This window comes from Sus scrofa, chromosome 4 (assembly GCF_054392235.1).
Source record: "Sus scrofa isolate SSC_HxYL_T2T_F1_AM1 chromosome 4, Sscrofa_HxYL_maternal_Yorkshire_Landrace_v2.0, whole genome shotgun sequence".
In the NCBI taxonomy this organism is placed as follows: Eukaryota; Metazoa; Chordata; class Mammalia; order Artiodactyla; family Suidae; genus Sus; species Sus scrofa.
The window spans coordinates 83,614,989-83,622,735 of NC_139386.1; the positions used below are offsets into that span (position 1 = coordinate 83,614,989).

At 50.9% G+C, this 7,747-nt stretch overlaps 1 pseudogene; it reads right to left on the reverse strand.

The window, feature by feature from the left end:
* Positions 1-3,519: 3,519 nt before the first annotated feature.
* On the reverse strand, positions 3,520-3,620 carry LOC146403896 (U6 spliceosomal RNA; annotated as a pseudogene).
* Positions 3,621-7,747: the final 4,127 nt, after the last annotated feature.

A 7,747-nucleotide genomic window follows, 5' to 3' on the forward strand; every position in this document is an offset into this window, starting at 1 on the left:
ACAAAGACAATGAACAACATCATTCTGTGTCATAGGAGTTCCAGCTTCTGCCTCCAGACACAGACCCAGAACGGGTAGATGCTCTGACTGTCGGTGCTCTCCTGCTTTGTGTCCACCTGTGCTTAGACTTGGAAGAAAGGACCGTGGAAGAGGCCACACAGGCCCGCTGAGCTGCAGGCCCCAAGTCCCTGGCAAACCTCCCTGCACGCTGGTCTTGCCCACGACTCAGTGTGGGGTCCCGGGCCTGGGAGTCTGTATTTCTAGTGGGTTCCCGGGCAGCCTGTGTGCTTTGGGTCCTTGAACCTCACGCAAGGACTCCAGCTGCCCCCAGGCTCAGCTTCCGCCCACCTGCCCCAGGAGCTGAGAGCAGAGACAGGCTCTCGCATTCCCTTCCAACACCCCAAGCTCCCCCCGCACTGGATCCTCTCTGTCCCCCCTCCACCCCACCTCCCACCCCCGACTGGGTGCCCCCATGCTGAGCCTCCCTGTCTCCCCACCCACTCGGATCAGCTGTCCTCCCCAGCCCTGCCCTCTCCGGTCTGGGTCTGCGCACGTGGTGGGAGCAAGCTGCGGTGTGCAGCTGATGTGCCAATGTCCCCTCCCACTGTGGCTCCGCCTCACCAGCCTTCACACACCTGTGGGCCCAGTGTCCCTGACACCCGCAGGCTGGGCCTTGCTCTCTGCAGAGAAGCTTCTAAAAGTGACTTCACCTCAAAGGGAGAACACCAACCACACTGACCAGGCCGACCTTGACGGTCAGTGCAGAGTGGCTGTCCAGCCTGGCTCCCTGGCCTTCTCTAGAGAGGCTCGGTGGCCACCTGGGGGCAGCTGGCAGGCTTTTCCTGCTTTGTATCTTTTAAAAATATTTGATGTTCTGCCAAGTGGAAATCAGTTGATGTATTTTTTTCTCTAGTTCCCAGGTTACTTTTACTACGTCATTTTAATTTAATTGTATATTACTTATATAAAAATAGGCATTCGTAGGAGAGAATTATTTCCTCTGAATTGATGACAAGTAATTTCTCTTTTAAATGTTTTTCTTTCATAATACACCAAAACTTATCTGAAATGTAATAAAAGGATGATAGGTAATTAAATTGAGGATGATTTTACTTCATAAGTGTATTGTTGAACAAGTAATATATAATAATCAGTTGACCCTTGAACAGCACAGGTTTGAGCTGCGTGGGTCCATTTGCGGATTTTTTTCAGCAAACTCGTCCTGCAGGACTGCACACCTCAGGGTGGCTGAGTCCATAGATAGGGAGGGCCACCTGCAAAGTCATACCCAGCGTTTCAACGGTGGGGTCGGGCACCCCTGCCCATGTTGTTCAAGGGTGAGCTATACGTACAGTGAAGGACTCCCTGTTTCTAAAACTAAAACTAAGTACCATTTGGTTAAGAGACTTCACATTATTGACGATGTACTGATCACCTTGTGCTCTTTTACTTGATAGAGTGAACTTATTTTAAAACAATGTTTGTCAAAATAAAATAAAATGGAAGGCGTTCCCTTTGTGGCCCAGTGGTTAACCAACCTGACTGGTATCCATGAGGATGCGGGTTCGATCCCTGGCGTCGCTCAGTGGGTTAAGGATCCGGCGTTGCAGGATGTAGGTCACAGATGTGGCTCAGATCTGGCATTGCTGTGGCTGTGGTGTAGGCTGGCAGCTGCAGCTCCCATTTGACCCCTAGCCTGGGAGCCTCCATATGCTATGGGTGCGGCCGTAAAAAGCAGAAATAAAATAAGATGGAGCTCACCACATCCTGAGCCTGTAGAGTCTAAGTGAAGTTTTGGATTATAATGGGGCAAACTCAGCAGGAACTACCTAAAGACATAGGTAAGAAACAGTACCAGGTTTGGGGGTGTCACTGTGTACACATGGGCCTGGCATTGGTGTCCTTCTCAACGTGGCCCTGGAGCAGGTCCAGTAGGCCCAGGATTGCTTGGGCCCGGTGGCCACGCCCTGCATGGTCCCTGGGGGGTCCACCCCAATGGCAGCATGGGGTGTTGCATGCTGATCCCGGGGCCAGGAAGCACTGAGGGCACCTAGGTGACTGCTTGTCCGCGGACTGCATGTTTCTGCCCTGGTCCTGGTTGTGCTTGTCCCCTGTGTGCCTGGAGGTTTGTGTCTGAGCCCTGGTCATAATCACAAGTTCTTTGTACTGAGTAGAGGCCTGAAACACACCCTCATCCCCCCACACACCCCAGCCCACTGACTCCTGGCCCCTTCCCCCTCTCCTGCAGCTGGGGTGAGGATCACATCTGATCTGCCTTGACCCCCCGGGGCAGGCTGGAGGCCCTTGCAGCCCCTGCGTGTCCAGAAGACAGATGACAGACATAGAGTGCCAGCCCCTGTCTCTGCCTCAGGGATGACACGGGAGGGGGAGGGAAACTCCAGGGCCGGAGGTGAGGGGGCACAGGCTGCTTCAGTGGCTCTCAGAGGTGAAGGAGCATCGGGGCAGCAGGAGGTTGGCAGGAGCCAGAGTTGCTGGGTCCCAGCCCCAGAGCGAAAAGTGGAAGGTTGGTGGAGGGCCCATAATGCACCTGTCTCCCCAGCTCCAGGTGAGGCGGGGACCAGTCCAGGAGGATTGGGGGGCTCCAGGGGCAGGTGGCGGCAGAGGCCCAGCTTCCCCAGTTCGTGGTGGCTGAACTGGCAGGGGCAGAACCCTCCTCCCTCCTCCCTCCTCCTCACTGCACCCGCCATGTGCCCAGCAGTCCCCCAGGGCACTGGGCACTGGGCAAGAAGAATTCCAGAGGCCAAAGGACAAAGCTGGAAAGGCAACAGCACACACTTATTTTTGAATGATTCCAAAGTCTTTGTAAACTCCTTTCACAAACTAGTTTACAACACAATGGCTTTCAAAGACTTTGAAATTAACTGAAAAGATAGGCTGTCAAATACAGGGGTGTGGGGCGAGGTGTGGGGGGAGGGGCTTCCCTGCGCAGCAAAGGCTGCTTTACACCGTTCAAGAGAAGAAACAACAGCTTCCATGGCTGCACAGATTTCTTCCTAAGATTCAATTGGGCACTTTTTTTTTCTCATACATTAGGATTTTAATTCCCTTTCTCAAGTTTACAAGCAAGAATGAATGAACTTGTTTGCCGTAACTGGGCTTTTACAGGCAGGATGAACACTGCTCACCACAGAGTTCCCTCCGCGAACCCAGCCAGACAGGCCCCTCTTGGATTCTGTGTTTTAAATCAAAGATGTAAAAGGATCTTTTGTCTTACTGCTTTCCTGAGGCAATAAAAAGGCAATAAAAAAGAATTAGAAGAAAAGATGATTCTAAAACGAAACTTTTAGATTTTTACAATTTAGGAAAATCTCGAAGACTCCAGAACAGAGCTGCTGCCAGGGCGCTGGCTGGACCCCGGCGTCAGAGCCTCTTCAGGGAACGCCAGCTTCGTCCTCTGTTCCTGCCAACATGAAACAGCCCAGGTAATTTTCCAGGGAGGTGTCCTGATCGATTTTAAAGGCAGCCACTCTCTTTTCTCAATTTCAATTTTTTAAAAAAAAAAATATGGAGCACATCCCAAATTTGCATGTCATCCTTGTGCAGGGGCCATGCTAATCTCTGGGTTCCAACTTTAGTATAAGTGCTGCCAAAGCGAACACGCAATTTCAAATCTTAAACAAGGAAGGGACTGAGTTTTCATTTCTCCTACAGAAATTGCTGCTGCAACACTAGCATTTGTGATACAGTTTTTTAAAGACCTGATGGCTGCAGCCATGTTGCCACCCGGGCCTTCTGGTCCTGTGGTCCCAGCGAGGAGCATGGAGAGGTGGGGGCTCTGTGACTGCTGCCACAGCAGAGGCAGACAGGCAGCTGAGTTAACCGCCACCTCCCACCCCCACCACAGTCCCGACCTCAGGGAGTCCAGGCCCGTTAGGAGTGCACCCCACACTGTGCCTCACACTATGGTTCAGCATGTTTATTTTCTCTAAGTTGAACCTGGTTTTCAACCTATGGACACAGATACTCAGCAGAAAGCCAAAAATGTACTTTTTAATCCACGGAAAACCTGTGATCCGTGACCATTGGCGGCATCTCCCCTCCATCAGCCTCTCTCACCTGTTCCTCGTCGCTGTTGCTAAATCACCCATGGTGGGTGTGATCAGAGCGCCCCCGTGTTATCTTCCTGGAGGAAAGTCTATGGGAGCAGCCCCCAGCGTCAACGTCTCAACCCAGTCACGCAAGAAGCTGGAAAAGTCAGAACGACGTTTCTCAGATTTACAACCACAAACATATACAAAAGCTCTTCATCCACTGGGTTTGGCAAGAACTTTGAAAAATTTCACCTTCTGTATGATGGCTTTATGTAATATGCACTCTTATAAATGAGATACCTGGCCTCTGGAATCAGGAAAGAAATCAACATTCTGAAAAACCAAAGAAGAGAACATTCTACCTCTTAATCTGTGACCAGGTTTGACTCCAAATGTTGTGTTTTCTTCCATAGGGTCAATAGCGAAGCTAAAGTGATTTCCAAAACCCAAAGTGATTTTTATTCAATCAGGATTAAAACGATATGCAGGAGACAAGTATTTTGAAACAGAGTTAAAAAGGAAGATTAAAAATGGGTTTCTCACTATTTTTTTCATAAATGCAGTCGCCATTGACACCATGAATTCCACCTGACAAACTGGCCAGTGACTGATATACAAAGGCAGTGAGTTACCAGGACTGTTGACCCTTCTGTTGAATGGGAAGCAGGTGTGTGGTTGCCAAGAGCACTGCTGATGATGCCTCAAGGTCAGAAAGTCGTCATGCATGGAGGCACCAGAAAACCAGGCCAGCACCCGGCATGGATGGGCCGGCCCCTTGCTCTCCTGAGCCGCAGAACAGGCACCTGCCGACCTTGCCATTTACCCCGACCTCCACCCAAGCCTACCGCACCCTCCAAACAGCAAGCCCATGAGGAGTTGGTCATATGCTGCTCCGAGGGGCCCATCTTGGCTTCATCCTGTGGGCTGAACCAGCACATCCGGTGAGGGACCAAAGTGCCCGTCTGTGTGGTTCATAAAAGAATAGAGAACAAGTGTGACTTGTACCCATTCAGTCCCTCTCTTTCCCACAACAAGTTAAAAAGTAAAACTATTCCTGGATTTTAGATTTAGGTCAGCCACTGCTGACCTGATCAGCCAGGAACTCCACCAAACACAGTCGGATGCAGTGCCCAAGTTAACCATGGAGGAGTTAACTCACACGTCGGATGGACAAGCCCCGGAACTGCATCAGAATTCCAGTGCGTGTTCCTACCACCCCAAAGAGCTTGTCCTGTCTAGCATCACAAGATTACATGTTGTCAGGTGATAAGTGAACTCTCAGAAGATGAAACAGGAGCTGCTGTTTCTGGTGCTCTGTTTAGGCCATTCACCATCAGAAATGACTTTTACTAAACGTGTGTAAGAGATCCAGGGAACCGACCATCCTATTGCAAAACACCAGGACCGGTCCATCAACCGTACTGAATAATCTGTTTACCAATTCATGTTCCCACACACGCAGGGCAGGTAGAAGACCCTGTAACCAGCATCAGTGACTCTTAGAAAATCTAGAAAATGTCCATTTTAGGGACCACATAGGGACATCAAATAATTCCAACCCAAACCTGGACCTCCCTAACTAGGAATATCTGATGTAGCTGTGGCTTTAGGTTCCATCCTTGATGAATGAAGAAAAATTAATACAAGCAGATGTCTGAACCGATTGGGCAAGTGCAAGGGAAACATGAGTTTCCTGGCTAAGCTCTTGTGTCTTTGTGGTGCTTTCACGGAAATAGCCCACCTGCTCCTTCCCCATGTGAGGGGAGAGGCGGCTAGGGACAGAGGCGGCTCGGGACAGAGTTGGGGCCTTTCCTTCTTTTCCTAACAGAGTGAAACGCAATAGCTTTCCCGAACGTGTTTTCTGAGCACAGGACACCAAGAACCACTTCTGAACACATTGGGATGTGACTCAAACCCATCCACTTTTGTTGATTCCTCAATAAATAAATGATTTAACTTGCATTTTTGCATGCTCCAGAAATACCGAACAATTGGTAGTTTCCTAAACACACTGAACTCGTGAACGTCCTGCACTGCAGCCCCTCCAGCCCTCCACCCGGGGTCCACCCAAGACCTCCTACAGGCCCTTGGGTCTCAGTGTGCCTGCTCCTCCTCTGAGTGTCTTCCTCTGACTCCCCCGCCCGCCTGCCAGGTCCTTACCCCCACCACATGTCGCTCACAACCCACATTACGACTGTCTGCCCCCCCCCCCCGCATCTCCGCCCAGGCCTGTGAATTCTTCAGGGGTCACGACCCGATCACATTCTTATCTCCCAGCACCCTGCATGTCCCTAGAGCCTGAGCGATGAGCAGAAAATTGTGCAGAGGGAGGCGCTGCTTCGTCCCAAGGCAGACGTGATCTGGCGGTTGTGAGAGTAAGTTCGCTTCTCACCACAAGCTCGGAAAGGTATTCTAGAAACATGGAACCTGAAACAGCGCACAGCACAGGTGTCCGCTATGTTTGCCCACGAGCTGCTTCCCTGGGGAGCAGCCGGGCAGCGGTCCCAGCATCAGGGCAGCTTCCACCACCATCCCCCCCCACCCCTTCACCCCGCCCAGGAAATTTCATTGTGATTCAACTACAAGCGACTCTAGCAGAAGCCAGATGTCCAACCTGGTCAGCCTTCTCTGCATCTCTGTCTCCCGGCTTTCTTGCCGACACTTTCTTGCCGACACGCCGGGGGACCATAGACAGGATTTTCCCAGGGTGCCGTGGGGGCTTCCAGGTTCTCCTGGGCTGCTTCGTTGGCTTCTTGTGGTCTTGGAACCCAGCTCTCAGGGTGACTCACCCACCGCTGGAGCTCTGGTTTGTTTGAGACTCTTTCATACCCTTGATGGTTTTCAAAGAAAGCAGCTGCCTAGGGTGTGTGCAGCTACGTCGAGGAGGGAAAACTGTGTTTCCCCTCAGATCGTTTCTATTTGTGCACAGATTTGTCACTATCTCCATTGGGGGTGTGTGTGTGTGTGTGTGTGTGTGTGTGTGTGTTGCAGAAGCACCGTCACTGGGGAGAGCCACTTAGGCTGGCAGCCTGGACGCAACATTCAGTCTTTGAAAATCCCTATTTGGAACATTAGAAACATCTGGAGAAACCACATTTCCATGTTGAAATAAAGATAAGTTGTCATTTCTGCTACTCATTTTGAATTTATCCCACAGTCTGATGAGAGGATTTTGCCCAGAGCAAGCTATAGAGTAACTAAGAAGGGAAAAAAAAAAAAAATTAAAGGAAAAAGAAAGAAAAAAACCGGATTCTGTAGCCTCTACCAGGCGTTTCCTTCACTACCCTCCAGCGGGCATGCTTGCTTTGTCCCCGCAAGCAGGTTCCAGGAGAACTGGGGCTGGGAGGACAGTAAGGCCCTGGGTGGGCTGGGACCCTGGACGGGCAACTTGATCAGCCGCTGTCAGTTTTCCTTGTATTGAAGTCAAATACGAATTTAGACCTTTGCCTACTACTGTGTCCATTTGGTCTGGAAATGTAGGATGACACCGGTTTCAGGCAGATGTTCTAATTTCGTACTTGATAGTTTGTCTCATCTAGGTTCTGGGATTAAACATCACACCTTTCACTGTGTCCCCTGCTCCAGGGACAGAGTGGTGTTTGCACAGAAGTGCGTCTGCCTGCCACCCCTTGCCCGGCAGGGCATCCTCGCTGTGAGTCCAGGGCCAGGCCCCTCCCAGGACAGCCTGGTGCCCA